The sequence below is a fragment of the Protopterus annectens genome, chromosome 16.part0 (assembly GCF_019279795.1).
Source record: "Protopterus annectens isolate FY-2018-M chromosome 16.part0, PAN1.0, whole genome shotgun sequence".
In the NCBI taxonomy this organism is placed as follows: Eukaryota; Metazoa; Chordata; order Ceratodontiformes; family Protopteridae; genus Protopterus; species Protopterus annectens.
Genome location: NC_056750.1, coordinates 606801237 through 606818508, shown reverse-complemented (window position 1 = coordinate 606818508; position 17272 = coordinate 606801237). Strand labels below are relative to the sequence as shown.

General features: G+C 41.0%; 1 protein-coding gene across 1 annotated transcript in view; it reads right to left on the bottom strand.

Annotated features, from left to right (window-relative positions):
- Positions 1 to 17272, bottom strand: part of FAM102A (family with sequence similarity 102 member A) — a 770447-nt gene that overhangs the window by 525347 nt on the left and 227828 nt on the right. The window lies entirely within an intron of this gene.

Genomic DNA, 17272 nt, shown 5'->3' with positions numbered 1-17272 from the left:
TAATGAAAGAAAGATCTAGTCCCTCACCATGGTTCCTGCTGCAGTCTCAGCATTATTGGGGGTACATATATTCAACATAACTGTACCCGAATTTTAAAGCCTTGAAAAAAGTAATTACATCAGTATCATAAAACATAAAGGCACTACTTAGCTAACTGCATGGCTCCATTAGGAAACAATAAACCAAGTGACACTAAGTTTCATATTAGACATGTCAGGCATTGCTTTACTCTCCGTCTCTCCTTTCCTATTCCAGAAATTATCTGGAGCTTGCAGGCATTTCATCCTTTTCAATACTGTAGCCAACCTGAACTCTCCACTGTGTCTCTGCCATGAGCACAGCAATAACAAACCATACGAACAACCCTTAACCCCCCCCATATAACCCACGCTTTAATCGACAGTCAGCCTTCACCTGATCTCTGCCCTTTTCTGGGAATCAGACCTAGTGAGAGACAGCTGGCACACCCAGGGTAGGCATTTTCCATCCCCTAATTGTTATTTTAGTGGCTAAATATATAACTAAAGTCTTTGTCTGGGAAGAAATTCACGTCCTGCTCTGCACTTATATTGTTTTCAGTGTACTGTAATGAAACTACTGAACACTTTCAGTAATTTATTTGTGTAATACATCTGGGGGACAGCACAGTGATGTAGTGATTAGTGCTTCAAGACAAGAGGTTCCCGAGTTCAATTCTCAGCCGAGGTGCCTTCTGTGTGGAGTCTGCATGTCCTCCATGCGTTCGTGCGGGTTTCCTCTGGGTGCTTTGGTTTCTTCCCACATACCAAAGACATGCAGTAGGTGGATTGGACACACTAAATTGGTCCTAGGTGTGACAGTGTGCGTGCGAGTGTATGGTGCACCCTCTGAGGACGGTTGGGCCTTGAGCTATCAACCTGACCCCATAAAACCCGTACCCGCTATGGAAACAAGTGCTGACAGGCACTCACTGCCTGATGTGCTAAATGCACACGAGCAAATCCAGGATCCAGGAATATATCTGGATTACTTACTTGTGTTACCCACTGCCTGGTGATATTTGCTGTGTATGCAGGCATTTCTGTGCGCCCCTGTCCCCATACCCGGCTTTCTTCATGTCAGTCTTATAGCAGGCTTCATTAAAATTACCGATAAACCTCCCCTGATATACAAATCCTAAACTTCTATCACCTGTAGGTTTCATACACCCTATAAACTATGCCAGAATCAAGCTATACCAGGCCACTGCTGTAAGTATGGAATCTCCTTTTTGCACTAATCGAGTGACATACGGACCATGCTCCGCAGACCAGAATATACTGGTAATGCACACTTTTTTCTAGGACTGTGATGAAAGCTCTTTCTACCTTTAACTCTACCCACCTTCCTGAAGGTGAACATCCCCTATTTATAACACTTTGCTCCCTTGTCATTTTTCTTGGACCAAACAGCAGCACCACTCAAGTTATTCTTCCCATTTACCTTAAATATTCTAAAATGATCACCATATACCTCCATCTTGGTAACTATCTTGGTAACTAATCCAATAGTTACTAGAAGTCTGTTTCTTCTCACATAGACTTATGTGAGTGGGCCAAAGGCTACTGTTAAACACTGCTGCTCTCAGAATTACAAGTTTTACAGGTATTTAAGTTGCTGCTTTGCCTGCATTTTTAGGCTCATTTAAAGTAGGTTTACCGTTTTTCATATTCTTGAAAATTACTTGTGAACAGACTGCTACTGACAGTACATGTAGACATAGGGTAACAAAGCAAATTTGGTGCTCTTTAGCTGTTGTGTTTTCTTCTGCATCACAGAAATTAAAACACTGTGTTGTTATTTTTTTAACAGGATAGAGGGGGTCACACGTTTGCAAGAAACAAAGGGGTACTAATCAGGAGTCACCTGGGCTCACCGTTTCATTTTTACTATGGAAATGATGGCAGTACACTAACCAAAGCTGCTTTTTGTAACTGCAGTTTTAATCTAGATCGATGAAAGATGATTTAATTTTGAGGGGGTTGTTGACAAGGAGGGAAATTCTCTTCAGTCCTGTGGTGCACCAAATTCAAGGTCTGAATGAGTCCACCTAACCAGATTATCAAAAGTCAACATTTTATAGGTTCATAGGTAGGTACTAGGCTATTGGCCCTAGGGCCTATATAAGCCTAGCCAAAGGTACCCTGGCTTTCGCCACCCAAGAAAATTATTTTCCTGTGCCACTGTCGAGCAGAGCCACAGAAGTGATCCCCGGGGTGAATTTCCTATCTCCCATCCAATCATCAAGATTTTTCTTGAACAGTGCTAACGAGGAGCTTTGTTTGATATAGATAGGTAGTTTGTTCCAGAGTATGGGAAGTCTCTGGGACAGGAATCTATCCCTCCAGCATGTTCTGTTTATTGTGGTGACAAGGTTTAGGTCCCTAGAGCATGTAGCTCGTAGGGATTGGGATTTCTTTAAATGGAACATGTCTAAAAGCTCTGGGTTTGACATAGCTTTGTGTGTTAGGCAGAGCTCGCCTCTGAGTAGGCGATATGCAACGGAGTAAAGCTGCAATTTTTTGAGAAGGTCTGCATAGGGCATCTCCTTGAGGCTGGTAATCCTCTTTGTGAGGTATTTCTGTGGCCTTTCCAGTTGTAGATGTCTTGTGAGGTACATACCAAAAGGGGCATTGTACTCTATAATGGGTCTAATGAGTGACTAGTAGAGGGGAACAATAACCTCTTTTTTTCCTGGATGAGAAACCTTTTGCGATGAGGTGTGCCATGTAGAAGGATTTCCTGACTACTGTGGCAACGTGATTATCAAAGGAGAGACTACTGTCCACCTGTGTCCCAAGGTCTCTTATCATACTTTCGGTGTTAAGTAGACTACCACCTATGTGGTAGTTCATGGGTACTGTGTTTTTACCAAAAGGGATGACAATGCACTTTTTGGCATTGAGCTTGAGGCCAATAATTTGACACCAGGTATCTGTCTCAGCAAGGCCCTTTTGTAGGATGTCCACATCTTTTGGAGTTTTGATTATGGCTCCTAGTTTGCAGTAATCTGCAAACTTCGTTGGCCAAAGACCTTCTGTGTTGGCCTGTACTTCAGAGAAGTAGATAACAAACAGGAGAGGACCCAGGACTGAACCCTGTGGTACTCCACTTGTCACTGATCTGAAGTTGGATTTGGAGTCTGCTACTTTCACAGTGTGTGTTCTGTCAGTGAGCCAGTTGGCAACCCATCTTGTGACATAGGGATTTATACCTAGTTTAGTGAATTTAACTATAATTCCAGAGTGGGGGATGGTGTTGAAAGCCTTGGCAAGATCCAGATAGGCTGTGTGAACCACCTTACCCTCAACTACGGCTTTGGTGACTGCTTCACAGAAGTCCATCAGGTTTAGGAGACATGATCTGCCTTTTACAAACCAGAACTGGGTGGGGTCCTGAGTTTGGAGATTACCAATGTCATTGTTTATAAGTTCCATGATGATACGTTCCATAGCCTTGCAGACCAGGCTCATTAGGCTAATGGGGCGGTAGTTTCCGGGGTCTGTGGTGGCTCCCCCTTTGTGGAGTGGGATAACCGTCGCTGTGTGCCATTCAGTGGACACATAGCCTGAGGTGAGGCTATGATTGAACATGGTACTTAGGTGGGGTGCCAGTTCGTTCTGTAGTTCATGTAGAACACAGCCTGGGATGTCGTCAGGTCCCATGGATGCTGTGTTCTTGGCTTTGGAGAGTGTGTTTTTTACCTGTGCAGCCATGATTACAGGAACTTTGCATTCTTCTGGTATAGAGATGGGCCCTTTAGGGGATGACAGGGGGTAAAGTTAGCACTGAACCTATCTGCCAGGATGTTGGCAATATCAGTTGGTTCTGTATATTTAGTGTCATTGTGCTGTAACTCAGAGCAGATGATTGTTGCCATTGAGAATCTTGACATAGCTATAAATGCTTTGTGGTTGTCTTTAGAGTTAGTGGTGATTTTGTTTTCATAACTAGCTTTGGAGGATTTTATGAGGGATTTCAGCTTCTTACTGTGGCTGACCAGGGAGTTTCTCCAATCATGGGATTTTACTCTTTTTTTGTAACAGTTTCTTTCTTCGGTTGTAGAGTTTGTTTATGGCAGGGGACCACCAGATTGGCTTCCTTTTTTTTGGAGGATAGCATCTTGGTTCTGTTAGGGATTGCACGATCCATGCACTTGTGTAAGTGCTTATAAAGTGCATTTGTGTAGGATTCAGCAGTCATACCTCTACTGTCCGTCAGCATGGGTGTCGTGAAGTTTGCCACTTCTGTCTTAAGAAGCGTGAAGTTGGCTTTGGAGAAATTTTTTTACTGTGGTTTCCCTAATGGGGGGTGGGGGAGGGATGTGGATGTCTAGGGTGATTAGCTTGTGGTCGGATCTGACCAACGAGGAATTGACCTCTGGTGTGGAGCACCGGTTGCCCATGTTGGTAATAACCAGGTCTAGGATATTGCTGCCACTGGTGGGGGTGTGGATAAGTTGATCCATGGCATTGGAATTTATGAATTCCAGAAAACGTTGAGCACAAGAGTTGGTACACGAGTAGTTTTCCCAATTAATGGTAGGGTAGTTGAAATCGACCATTATTCGGGTGTTAGGTTGTACCCTAATATTTTCCAGTGTATTAAGAAATGAGGAGTGGGAATCCTTGGGCATAGTGGGGGATCTATAGCAAGCTACAATTTGGATTGCGGTCTTGCCCAGAGTTAGTTGCACTTGGATAATCTCGGATGCATTATGCTGAGCAACTGGCCTGGAGGTGTGGATATCCTTAATGAATATGGACACGCCTCCACCTTTAGTGTTTTGGTCCAGGTTAGGTGGCCGAAAGGTGTGGTATGAATTATAGCCTGGTAATGCAGGGGTACTCTCTGGAGCCTTACTGCTCCAGAATACCTACAAAATAGAAAGGAAGTGCTTTCAAACATCAGCCTCCTCTATTTACACACTCTTAATGCATGTAGAAATGTAGGCAGGTATACTAAACATAGGCAGAAAGTGAGAAGCTGGTCACTACTTGAATTATAGCATTTTCAGCAGAAAAAAGGATAGTCCATGGGAATAATATCATCAAACTGATCATTTGCTTCTTCTCGACTCTCGTAATGTGCTGATGAGCTGTATCTGGAGAAAAGAGGAATCAGAATGCCAGCTTTGGTACTATCCTGATCAGCGATATCTGGAGAAACGAGGAATCAGAATGCCATTTTTGGTACTATTCTGATGAGCGGTATCTGGAGAAACGAGGAATCAGAATGCCAGCTTTGGTACTATCCTGATGAGCGGTATCTGGAGAAACGAGGAATCAGAATGCCAGCTTTGGTACTATCCTGATGAGCGGTATCTGTAAATACGAGGGATTAGAATGCTAGGTTTGGTACTATCCTGATGAATAGTATCTGGAGATATGAGGGATGAGAATTCCAACTTTAGTACTATTCTGATGAAGGGTATCTGTAAATATGAGGGATCAGAATGCCAGCTTTAGTACTATCCTGATGAACGGTATCTGGAGATATGAGGGATGAGAATTCCAGCTTTGGTACTGTCATGATGAGCAATAGCCAGAGATGCCAGAGATCAGAATGTCAACTTTGGTACTGTCGTAATGAGCAATAGTCAGAGATGCCTGGGATCAGAATGCCAGCTTTGGTACTGTCATAATGAGCAGTATCCAGAGATGCAAGGGATAAGAATGCCAGCTTTGGTACTGCCCTGATGAGTGGTATCTGGAGATATTAGGGATCAGAATACTAGGTTTGGTACTGCCCTGATGAGTGGTATCTGGAGATGTTAGGGATCAGACGGCCAGCTTTGGCACTGCCCTGATGAGTGGTACCTGGAGATATTAGGGATCAAAATACCAGGTTTGGTACTGCCCTGATGAGTGGTATCTCGAGATGTTGTGAAGCCAATTTGATGCAAGGTTCTGCAGCCATAAATAAATATACACACACACACCTTACAAATTTCTGCACCCATATATATTTATTTGTCACAAACACTACACCTTGTGAAACTATTCTGTGTAGCTATGGATTTTACTTTGTAAAAATGATACGAAGAAAGATTGGAATTGGGCAAGCAGATTGTCTGTCACTGTCAACAGCCACTCCCACCAGCCACAGTTACACAGGGGCATGAGGCAGAGCTCCATACAGAGAGTTCTATACATGAAGTACAACAGTCATGTCTGCAAGCATTGCTGGGGGTAAAACTTTGCAGATGAAGAAACCCCCTTTCCCTAAGGTGCAATAACCTATAACTATACTAAATAATGGGAAGGCAAGGGCAAAGTCTCCGGAATAGGTGGTATGAGCATTTCACTCTCTAAGTGAACCTTTTTATTATTGTTATTTTTTCTTTAATTTGCATTGATTTCAAACAATGCACCTTGGTAGTACTGCCATGGAATCAATCAGTATTAATGAAAAGCTCTTCTATGAGTAACAAGGATTTGGGAAGCAGGAAACAACTTACATTTTGAAGGCATCTCTCAAGTTCTTTGCTTGCATCAGCTTACATCTTGTGGTCTCTATATATTCAGAATGCTTTCAACTCCTCGGCTGTTTTTTTTTTTTAACACAAAGCTCTCCACATAAAATGTTTTATCTTCACTGTCAGACAGTAGGTGTCTTACATACATTTATGATTTCTTCATGTTTCTGTTTTTAGTGACTGCATAAGTAATACCCCTTTCCAAAAAAAGTGCCAAAGACTGCACTGCAAGCTGTTTTCTGTATCTTTATAAAAGTAAAAATCACATCTTTAATAAACAAAGTATAATAGTCTCTTATTAAAGGAACGTCTAATCAGGATACTTGCAGCCAGTGACAAAAATGACCTGGCTACAGTTTTCAGTACCTGCAAACAACTATTCATTCTGGAAGGTCACACACCCTGCAAAATTAATCATTTGCATAGTTAGAACAGCAGAACACTTTCACAGTTTGGGACTTTAGACTTCCTGATTACATTCAAATCTAAACAACTGTTTCTCATTATGGTCTAATGCAGCACGCACAGTACACAAACGGAATAATTTGTTAAAGGGAAGTGCTTTTAACCCACATAACAGTGACACACCAGTAACATTAGACAATATCTGCTGTGCCCCAGTTCTATGGCAACCATTAGCAGGCTGGTGTGCTACAGCATCATCAGGTCCTTGGTAAGTACATATGAAATGTGAGCTTGCAGGTTATTATGTAGCTGATTACGGCAGAACTCCAAGTACACAGGTTAGACATTAAGTTTACCCTCAAGAACACAGTGAGAAATATCTTGCATTACTTCCTCAACCAAAGGGTCACACAGAATCCAGCCTTATCACACACTTCATATTCTGGCTGTGGACAAGTCAGGTGTTCGTAAGGAAAGACAGAGAATCCCTTAAAATGCACTGAAGTTCAGGGTTTTAAAATAAAACTTTAAAATCCGGAAACTCCAACAGGCAACACTAGCAAGCTCACAAACCACAAGTAAATATTACAGAAACGCACAAGGCCAATTTAGTGTTTAGCTCTTTTACAAAGAATTTCCAAGTGAAGTGAGAGAAACGTGTGTGTGTGTGTATATATATATATATATATATATATATATATATATATATATATATATATATATATACATACACACACACACATACATCTATACGTACATATAAATGCACGCGTGCACACACACACACACATATATATATATATATATATATATATATATACATACATACATACACACACACACACACATACATCTATATATATATATATCAACTCAGGGTCACACAACATTGGAAATGAACTGTCGACACAATATAGCGATCAAGTCATATATATATATATATATATATACACACACACACATTATATATATATATATATATATATATATATATATATATATATATACACATATATATACACATATATATACACAAACATGTACATCTTCTTAACATATAACAGATGGAAAATGGATCCAGCTCCACAAAAAAAAAAAATGCTATCTCAGAGTTAATATAATTTGTTAGTAATATACAGCAGGGGATACTGGGATTCAACATTTCATTGTTCATGGAGAAGGGTGTTACATAATAATTTCTCAAAATTATTATGCTGCCTCCTCTTCCTGCCATGCAGCAGTGAGCAGTGGAGGTGAGAAGAAAGCCCCCCTATCACTTGGAGATACAGACTAGGTAGAACCTGTGGTCCTGTGGCTCTAAGACAGGACTGGAGTAGTGGCTCACACAGTCTGGCAGCAAATTCACCTTGCCAAGGATGTGAACTGAAGAGATACAGTGATTGGCTTACCCACAGGAATTGAAGGACCATCTAGAGGCTGATGGGAAGAATATACCCCTCCAGTGGCAACAGATAACAGTCTGATACCAGAAAGAGATTGTTGAACTTTAAGTGGTTCTACAGCAGCTGAGACTGTTCGGTGCTACAACACCAGCATCCTGAAGCATGCAAGCAGAACCATGAAGAATGCACTGATCAAAAGGCCCAGAATTCAGAGGGCTGATATTTCTACTGTACGCCTACCATGATGCCAAAGTCATGAATTCCAGGTTTTCCCAGAAGACAGAAACAACTCACACTGGAGACCGTTAAGCTCCCCACTGAAGATAGCAGTTCTCAAAGGTGGGATCAAATGGAAATTCTATTTTTGTTTATGGTCATCCTCAAGAAATGCAACCATGAGAGTCTCCAAATGCATATTTATTTATTATTTATTTTACATTTGTTGACTGGGAATGTCCAACGGAACTAAAGCCCTTTTTAAGCAGAGGCCCGGTGAGAAAAGCTCCAATATAGAAAGCTATTTAAGAACAGTTTTTACACTCATAGCAATATGCAAAAGGTTACCATTCTGGTAAAGTAGTTGGCAAGATTAAACCACCCAAATTAAAAAAAGATAAAAAGTGTAACACATGGGAAGTTAATTGTTTTAGTTTCAGTAGGTTAGGCTATCTAACAATACTAAACAGAGTACAGACAATTCTTTAGGAGAATCTCTTAGGAAGTAAAGGGAGTAAGTTATTATGTTAGGTGGCAAGTAATTGTTATACATTTCAGAGAGTTGGTCATGGTTAAGGTGATTGCGAACAATGGCAGGTCCAGTGTTTTTTAAAGTAGTCTTTGGTAGCTAATTTAAATTGTTTGGTATGAGTAAGGCTCCTTATTTCTAGTGGGAATTTGTTCCATGCAATAGAGGGATGACAGCTATATAGATTACAGCCTGCCTTGGAATTGGGTTTATGAACCTTTAACAGATCTTGGGTTGAGCTTCGAAGATGCCTGGTAGGGCAGCAGTTAGAGATAAGAGGTGCTAGAGCAGGGCAGAAGGATGGCTGATATAGAATGGAGTGAATGATTTGCAGTTGAGGTTGAAGAAGCAGGTGAGGTAGTTCTAACCAGTTTAGGTATTTTAGGGACAGACAGTGGTGAGATTTATATGGTGGTCATTCACCAACAAGGCTTCAGCGATCATAGTCAACACCCTAGTAAACTCTGTGCGTGCTAAAAAGATCAAAGGACAGCACTTTGTAGTGAAAGTTGTGCCCACCCACAGCAAAATAAATGAACCTCCTCTGAGAATTTTAGACATCGCTGTGTGAAAAGATGTCCACCAAATCCAGCTGCACCATCAGAGCACTATGTGATAGCAGAAGCATGGTATCTTAGCAAGCCATCATCTACAGCCTGAGTATGGGATATGACTTTTTGAATATGCTGAGATGTAGAGGGAGAGAGAAGTCATCCTTCTTCAAAATCAGAGTCTACTGCCTCACTGATAAATAGAGTCTGAGACTATCCCAAGAGCTGAGCAAAGATGGCTTTGTCACTTAGCTGTTCCCCTTTCTGAGGACAGCCTACCAGCTCTTAGACCCATTAGTTCTTTGGGACGGCTCTCTACTCTGGAAGCAAACTTAATGAATTACTCGTAATGAGCAGTACAACATGTGAGTCACTTAACTAGCCTGGAGATGGATTAAGACTTGTCAGACTAAGTTATTCCTCAGTCTGCAATCAGGATTCTTCCTTTTGTAGATTTTTCCAGGCCTTGAAGATGAAGAGGTAGAGAAGCTGAAGTGAGATCACAGAGATTCTAAATAGTGGTTACAACTGTTTCTTAGGTAGTTCATCCACCAGGTCCTGAGGAAGTCACTGAAGAGGACTTTCTCCTTGAACTAGTCATCTACGGCAGAGTTTCTAAGCTCTCCCTTAAGGGAGGAGAGGATCACTCAAGCAATTCTGAGCAGGAACTTAACTAAGCCTACTGCCATAGCAATAGCATCAGCACAATCAAAACTACAATGGCTACAAAGAAATCCACTCTAGATGCAGTGGACACGTTTTGACCACCTCCTCCTTCAGTCCATAATATGGAAAGGAGGAAAGCTTCCCCAGTACATGATTCACCAGGAAAGACCAGAATTTGGACAGCTGAAAAACATCTGACATTTCTGGGGGGCACCTCTGATCCTCCTGGCTGCAACAAAGGCATCCCTTATCATTAGCCCCATAAGACAGACATACTCATCTTTCCCAGATAAATGTTCAGCTATTTCTGGGGGAAAGAACTGAGGCAAAGGAAAATCTATAAAGGACTTCATGAGCGAAGGGTGTCCCCTAAAAAAGGATAAACTGGAGAGGGTATCTATGTAATGAGGAGAGTCCCTGCTGTTACCAGTCTCTGAGATAATGGTCTCTGGGTCCTCAGACTCCTCAAAAAATAAAGGAAGGCAGGAAGTCCTAACAATGAGCTCTAGGGATACATTCATGCACAGAGTCTCAAGAAGATGAAAATACAATACCAATATGCTTTAAGCTGCTAAAGGGCATATGGTGTTTGGAATAAAGTTTGATGACAGCCACACAGGAGCATCAAAGGTCTGCATCAAATCCAGAAATGGCATTAGGTCATGTTCTCTAATGATAATACTCACATACGTTCAAGTCAAGCTCCCAAACTTCAAACATGTGTTTGTTATCCAGGCCCATAACTGGCAGCCTTGGCTGCCAGAAGATATGGCATACCACCCCAAAGAGGACCTCTGGATCCCACTGGGCCCAGGGAAGACACAGGAAGGAGAGTAGTTAGGCCATTAATATCACACCAACTTATGGTTGGGTAACTTTAAATACTGCCCCTTTGGAAAATGGGAATAGCCCAGTAGCCAGAGAGGTATGGCCATATGACAGGATCCCTGGAATCCACTCTAAAGGATAGCAACTATGTATGTGCTTCCCCTGCTGAACAGTCCATACCATTAACTGGCTTATTTCTAAAAGAGATGGAGCATGGCCTACCTACTGCATCAAGGATCTTCTGCAGATGCTCTTACAGCCACCATCATCTACTTGGCAGCATGGCAGATAAGAAGCTTCTCCCTCTTTTGTCTGCAGACAGCCAGTTTGACTCACTGGCAGTTTATTTATTTACTAATTTGAATGTTGTTACTACAGTGCTTCATGTCATGCAGTGGTCCAAGACGATACAGACAGTGTTTTCTTGAGTCTTGCATCATTTGGCAATCACAACACTTAGCCACTTTAGCTTTAGGCATCAAATGCAGGACGTTCTCCAAGAAAAGCATCAGAATCAAGATCCAAGTCATGTGAGCAACAGAAAAGAAATGGGGGAGGGGGGCTGGTCAAAGTACAGGTGTGGTGTCTAATCCCAGTGTATGGCAACACTGTCTGTGCTAATAAGGTACACTCTCAAATCTAAGCACAGGACCTTCAGGAAAACACATCAATTTGAGACTGCTGGAATGGATCAACCCAGCTATAGTAGGATCTAACATGGAGGCTCCCTACGTTCGAACTGCCTTTCATTCCTAATGGTTAAATCACAGTACTTCAGCTTCATACAGATATGCAGCGCTTGCAGGCTAACGACTTTTAATTTTTCATTTCTTTTTAATACATCATTAAGTATAATAATCACAAGTGATTACTTTCTGGTCAAAGCCAGACAAGATGAATGGAGGTGCACTTCATGTACACATAACTGTGGTATCCACAGTACATTACTACAGCAAAAGAAATTATACTCTACTGCAGAGCAAGACAGACAAAATTCTCAAACTCTAACATTCAACACATACACTAAACACATTATTTCTCTTTGACAAGACTCATCAGCAGGTGTGCAGCCATATGCAAGGATTGAGACATACAGCTGCAATCCAAAAGCATTTTATGTCTAACAACCTTTGAACAGCCTTAAAAGATAAACAAAAGATGATATGTTGATACTTGAATTTAGCATGTAGCACTCTGACTTGCAAACTAAGCTTCAAACTTCATTCTTCAACCTCTGCCAATGATCTAATTCAAACTTCTAATCAAATAAAAAAAGATGAATATTATTTGCCTCTCCTCAGAAATGAGCCCTACTACTTACCGTACACATTACTACCAACCCATCATGTTACTACCTACCGTACACGTTACTACATACCCATCATGTTACTACCTACCCTACACATTACTACCTACCGTACACATTACTACCTACATACACATTACTACCTACCCTACACATTACTACCAACCCATCATGTTACTACCTACCCTACACATTACTACCTACCCTACACATTACTACCAACCCATCATGTTACTACCTACCGTACACATTACTTACCAACTCATCATGTTACTACCTACCGTACACATTACTACCTACCATACACATTACGACCAACCCATCATGTTACTACCTACCCTACACATTACTACCTACCGTAAACGTTACTACCTACCCTATCCATTAATGACTTATAGGCCAACAGTTTCATATGTCTTGGAATATAAAAACTTGGGCCCAACTCTTGACCCATCCTTAACATTTACAACTCACGCTGAGAACACTACATACAAAGTGTTGTCTCAACCATAGTTAACTTACAGAAATTACACACATTTTCTCCTCTGTAGCTAGGACTGCAATAGCCAAAATCCAACTTCTTTCCAGAGCAGAATGTGGTCTATCCCTTCTAACCTTACATTCTTCCTGCAATCCTGCAAATATGCACACAGACTTCAAATCATTGAAAACAAGATCTTTAGATTTGTACACCTGGCAATGCTCTGCGCATACTCCACAGTGGCCTCCTTCATACCCTCAAATGGATACCTGTAAGTGACACAGCATAACTCCTATTTAGTTCAAATTATGAACTTAGGATACTGCCTCCTCAAGAACCAAACTAATGTTTAGAGAACAGGTTTATTCCTTGAGAGGAAAACAGCAAAATAATATAATACTCATTAGGCCTAGATTCAAAAAAGTAATAGGAGAAAGGTGCAGTCGCCTGGACCCCCTGAATTCACAATAATTGTAAGGAGCATACTTTTCCACATCATTTTCATTCCTTGATATTTTTTATTTATTTATTTTTATTAAGGATGCCTTCATTTTTTATTGGAAATGCATGCTACTGTAACACAGAAAATTTGTTCCCCTCAAGCCACAAATTAAAAAATATTGGAAATATAGTTGCATGCTCTCCATTGTTCTTACAGAAAGAGCTGGCATTCCATAATACAAAATATAAAACTAAATGAAGAAGTCCATAAAACAGCAAAAATGCATAAAGTGAGCAACAACTACTTACCAACAGACTATTCTAATCTGCTGCCACCTTCTCATGGAAATAATGCTTATTTGCTTTTCTCCCGAGTCATCTACCATGATGTCTTATTCTCTTACATCTCTTTTTTGCAAGCTAATACTCATTTGACCTCTGCAGATTTCCTTAAGGTTAAAAAGTATTTACTGTGCCCTATCTGGTTTTCCTCCTCATCAAGATGGTTTCCCTACAAGTGTTTAGAGTATAGCTCATTGAATTATAACTTGCTGACCTTGCCTCCCCAGTGCTACTGCTCTCTGACCATATTTGCTATTAATAATGCTGTAAAACCTTTGTCTGTGCATGTACTGTGGCACCATTGCTGGGTACAGCCATGGAACTAACACATGTGCAACAGAATAAGGGAGCTAAATCTTCTGCATGGGGGAAGTGGAGGCATGGCTTAATGCTGAAAAAAAAAAAACACAATTTATGTTTTGTGAGATTTGCTGGTTTAAGGATCTGGTTTTCTATCATTTACAATTAGCCAACTTGTGTTCAGTGGCTGGATGTCAATCCTTCACAGAACAATAAAGCTCTTGTAATCTCTCTTTATTTGGCACTGGATTTTGGTAGAGACTTTGCACATACTGCACTGATGTTATCCGAGCAGCCTAAGTCCTGTCTATGTCCTTAACAATAATGGGTGTATGGCTAAACACTGATGGATTTGTTTTTTTGCCACTCATTTGCAGGAAATAAAATGACGATCCATACCACTGAATTACATAGAAAATTTTAAAACAGCATTTTCTGTGTGTTTGGTTTGGGGGGGGGGGGTAGAAACCCAAATATCCCCATATCTCCAATGTATTAACTTTGAGGCCACTGAACAGTGTGAGAAAGTATACGCCAGTGTTATCACAAATGTTACTTATTACACTATAAGATTTTTTACAATATGGGGAATTGAGTAAACATAACAGCTGATTTCTACTCCAACAAAACACAGCATATAATGCTCTATTTGGGGTCTTTACTGTCTTTTCCAAGGGGAGTAATAAATGCTCGTTTTGCATCAGGGCTGTCTCTAGCTATACACCTCACTATGCTACAAGCCTTCTTTGCTGCCTTCTTACAATGCTTGATTAGCACTAAAACATCACATGTGATTACTCAGGGTCTTCTGTTCTCTTACTACTACTGTCACCCCTCCCAATACATTCTTATTTCCAGGATTTGTGCATCCCAGATGTGTTATTCTGTAATGAATTTGATCTGCTATATGTTACACCATTCCTGAAAAAGAAAGTCTCTTCTCATCCTGCCTGTACTTTCAGGTTTAACATCCATGTTGTATTAAACTTTGTCTAAGCTGCAAAAAATGCAAATGTTTCCTTCCAAACATTCTGTAATGTCACATACATGAACACTGAAATGTACCACCCTGCCCTTTTTGGATCAGTCATTTTCTTTGTTTTATTAGCTGTACATTTCTTTTATAGAGTTGACTTGCTTTATGTTCTATATGTATTCTTTTAATTGTTCACGGAGTATGTTTTTAAGCATTTAAATACAGCAGAACTTTTATGACTTTGGTACCTTTTATCACTGTGGACTTCATTTACTCTGACCCCCTTCTCTTCTATGACTTTGTGAAGGTTTTGCTATTCCTGTCATTCAAGAACCCAATGCAAGTCTAATTTGTGCAATAACACTGAGCGGCACCATCTGAAATGTATTGTTAAACTCTGAGCAGGCCATATTTACAGACTTCTGGTCCAGTATCTTAATTAGCCAAAGACTGATTTCTCTAGTATAAGTGTCAACTGTGAATTCAGATTGTCTTGGTTCCAGTGGCCAACAGATTTGCAAAAACTCTTTACTTCAGTACTGACCCTATAATATTTCCCCAAGTTATACCAAATTCACAGGTCATCAGATCTAAGCATCTGTTCTGCTCCCAATCCTGTGAAGGGGAAATACCATCTACATAGGTTCATAGGTAGGTACTAGGCTATCGGCCCTGGGGCATATACAAGCCCAGCCAAAAAGGTACCCTGGCTTTTGCCACCCAAGAAAACTATTTTCCTGTGCCACTGTCGAGCAGAGCCACAAAGGTGATCCCCGGGGTGAATTTCCTATTTCCCATCCAATCATCAAAATTTTTCTTGAAGAGTGCTAATGAGGAGCTTTGTTTGATATAAATAGGTAGTTTATTCCTGAGTATGGGAAGTCTCTGGGACAGGAATCTAGCCCTCCAGCATGTTCTGTTTATTGTGGTGACAAGGTTTAGGTCCCTAGAGCGTGTAGCTCATAGGGATTGGGATTTCTTTAAGTGGAGCATGTCCAACAGCTCTGGGTTTGACATAGCTTTGTATGTTCGGCAGAGATCACCTCTGAGTAGGTGATATGCAATGGAATAAAGCTGGAGTTTTTTGAAACAGTCTGCGTAGGGCATCTGTTTGAGGCCAGTAATCCTCTTTGTGAGGTATTTCTGCGGCCTTTCCAGTTGTTGTAGATGTCTTGTGAGGTACATACTAAGAGGGGTGTTGTACTCTATAATGGGTCTAATGAGTGACTAGTAGAGGTGAACAATGACCTCTTTTTTTCTGGATGAGAAACCTTTTGTGATGAGGTGTGCCACGTAGAAGGATTTCCTGATTACTGTGGCAATGTGATTATCAAAGGAGAGACTACTGTCCACCTGTGTCCCAAGGTCTCATCACACTTTTGGTGTTAAGTATACTACCGCCTATGTTGTAGATCATGGGTACAGTGTTTTTACCAAAGGGATGACAATGCACTTTTTGGCACTGAGCTTGAGGCCATGGCTTTGACACCAGGCATCTGTTTCAGTGAGGCTCTTTTGTAGGATGTCCACATCGTTAGGAGTTTCGATTATGGCTCCTAGTTTGCAGTCATCTGCGAACTTCGTTAGCCAAAGACATTCTGTGTTCTTCCAGTTTTCAGGAACCATGCTCTCCTTTCTAAGACTTCTTAAAAAAAAGTTCTGTTGTGCTTCTAATTGCACTAGAGTTCTCAAAATTAAATGGATGAATCTCATTAGGCCCTAATACCCAATGTACATTTCCTTTCTGAAGTTCTTTCTGAATTGTCTCTTCTGTGAATGGAACTGAATCTACCCCATTAGCCTGCACTGGTTACGAACTTTGACTGCTCCTTTCAGGTAAAAAGGTATGTTCGCCTTCTACTTTAAGTGAAATAACTGTGCAGGGTGGGGGGATTTCAAACAACTCACAACTGGTTTGATGCCAGCCTAATGGCTGTAAGGTTGCCAACAATCCCACTATCAGCAAAACCCACATGGTTTAGAGAGAAAGATTGTGTCACCTGCAGGAGGAAGCAGAACGACAAAAAAAAATCCCACTTTCCCAAATCGCTGAACTGACGTAGAAAAGCAGCACTTACTTCTGGCTTTTTACAGTGATTTATTTGCATCACCTACCTGGACTTACAGGCAGAGCTGTTCCCTGGTAGCTCAGGGTGTGTAATCTCATGCAGTGATTGGCTGCCTGCAATTCATTGGGGGGAGATGGTTACAACAGGAAGAGCTGTAAAAACTCTCAGATGTAAAGCGCTTTCTTATCAGCACTTTTACAGTCATGTAGAGAAGAGTCCTTCTTCACCATTTGAAAAGATCTGTTGTCTGTCCAGCCTTCCA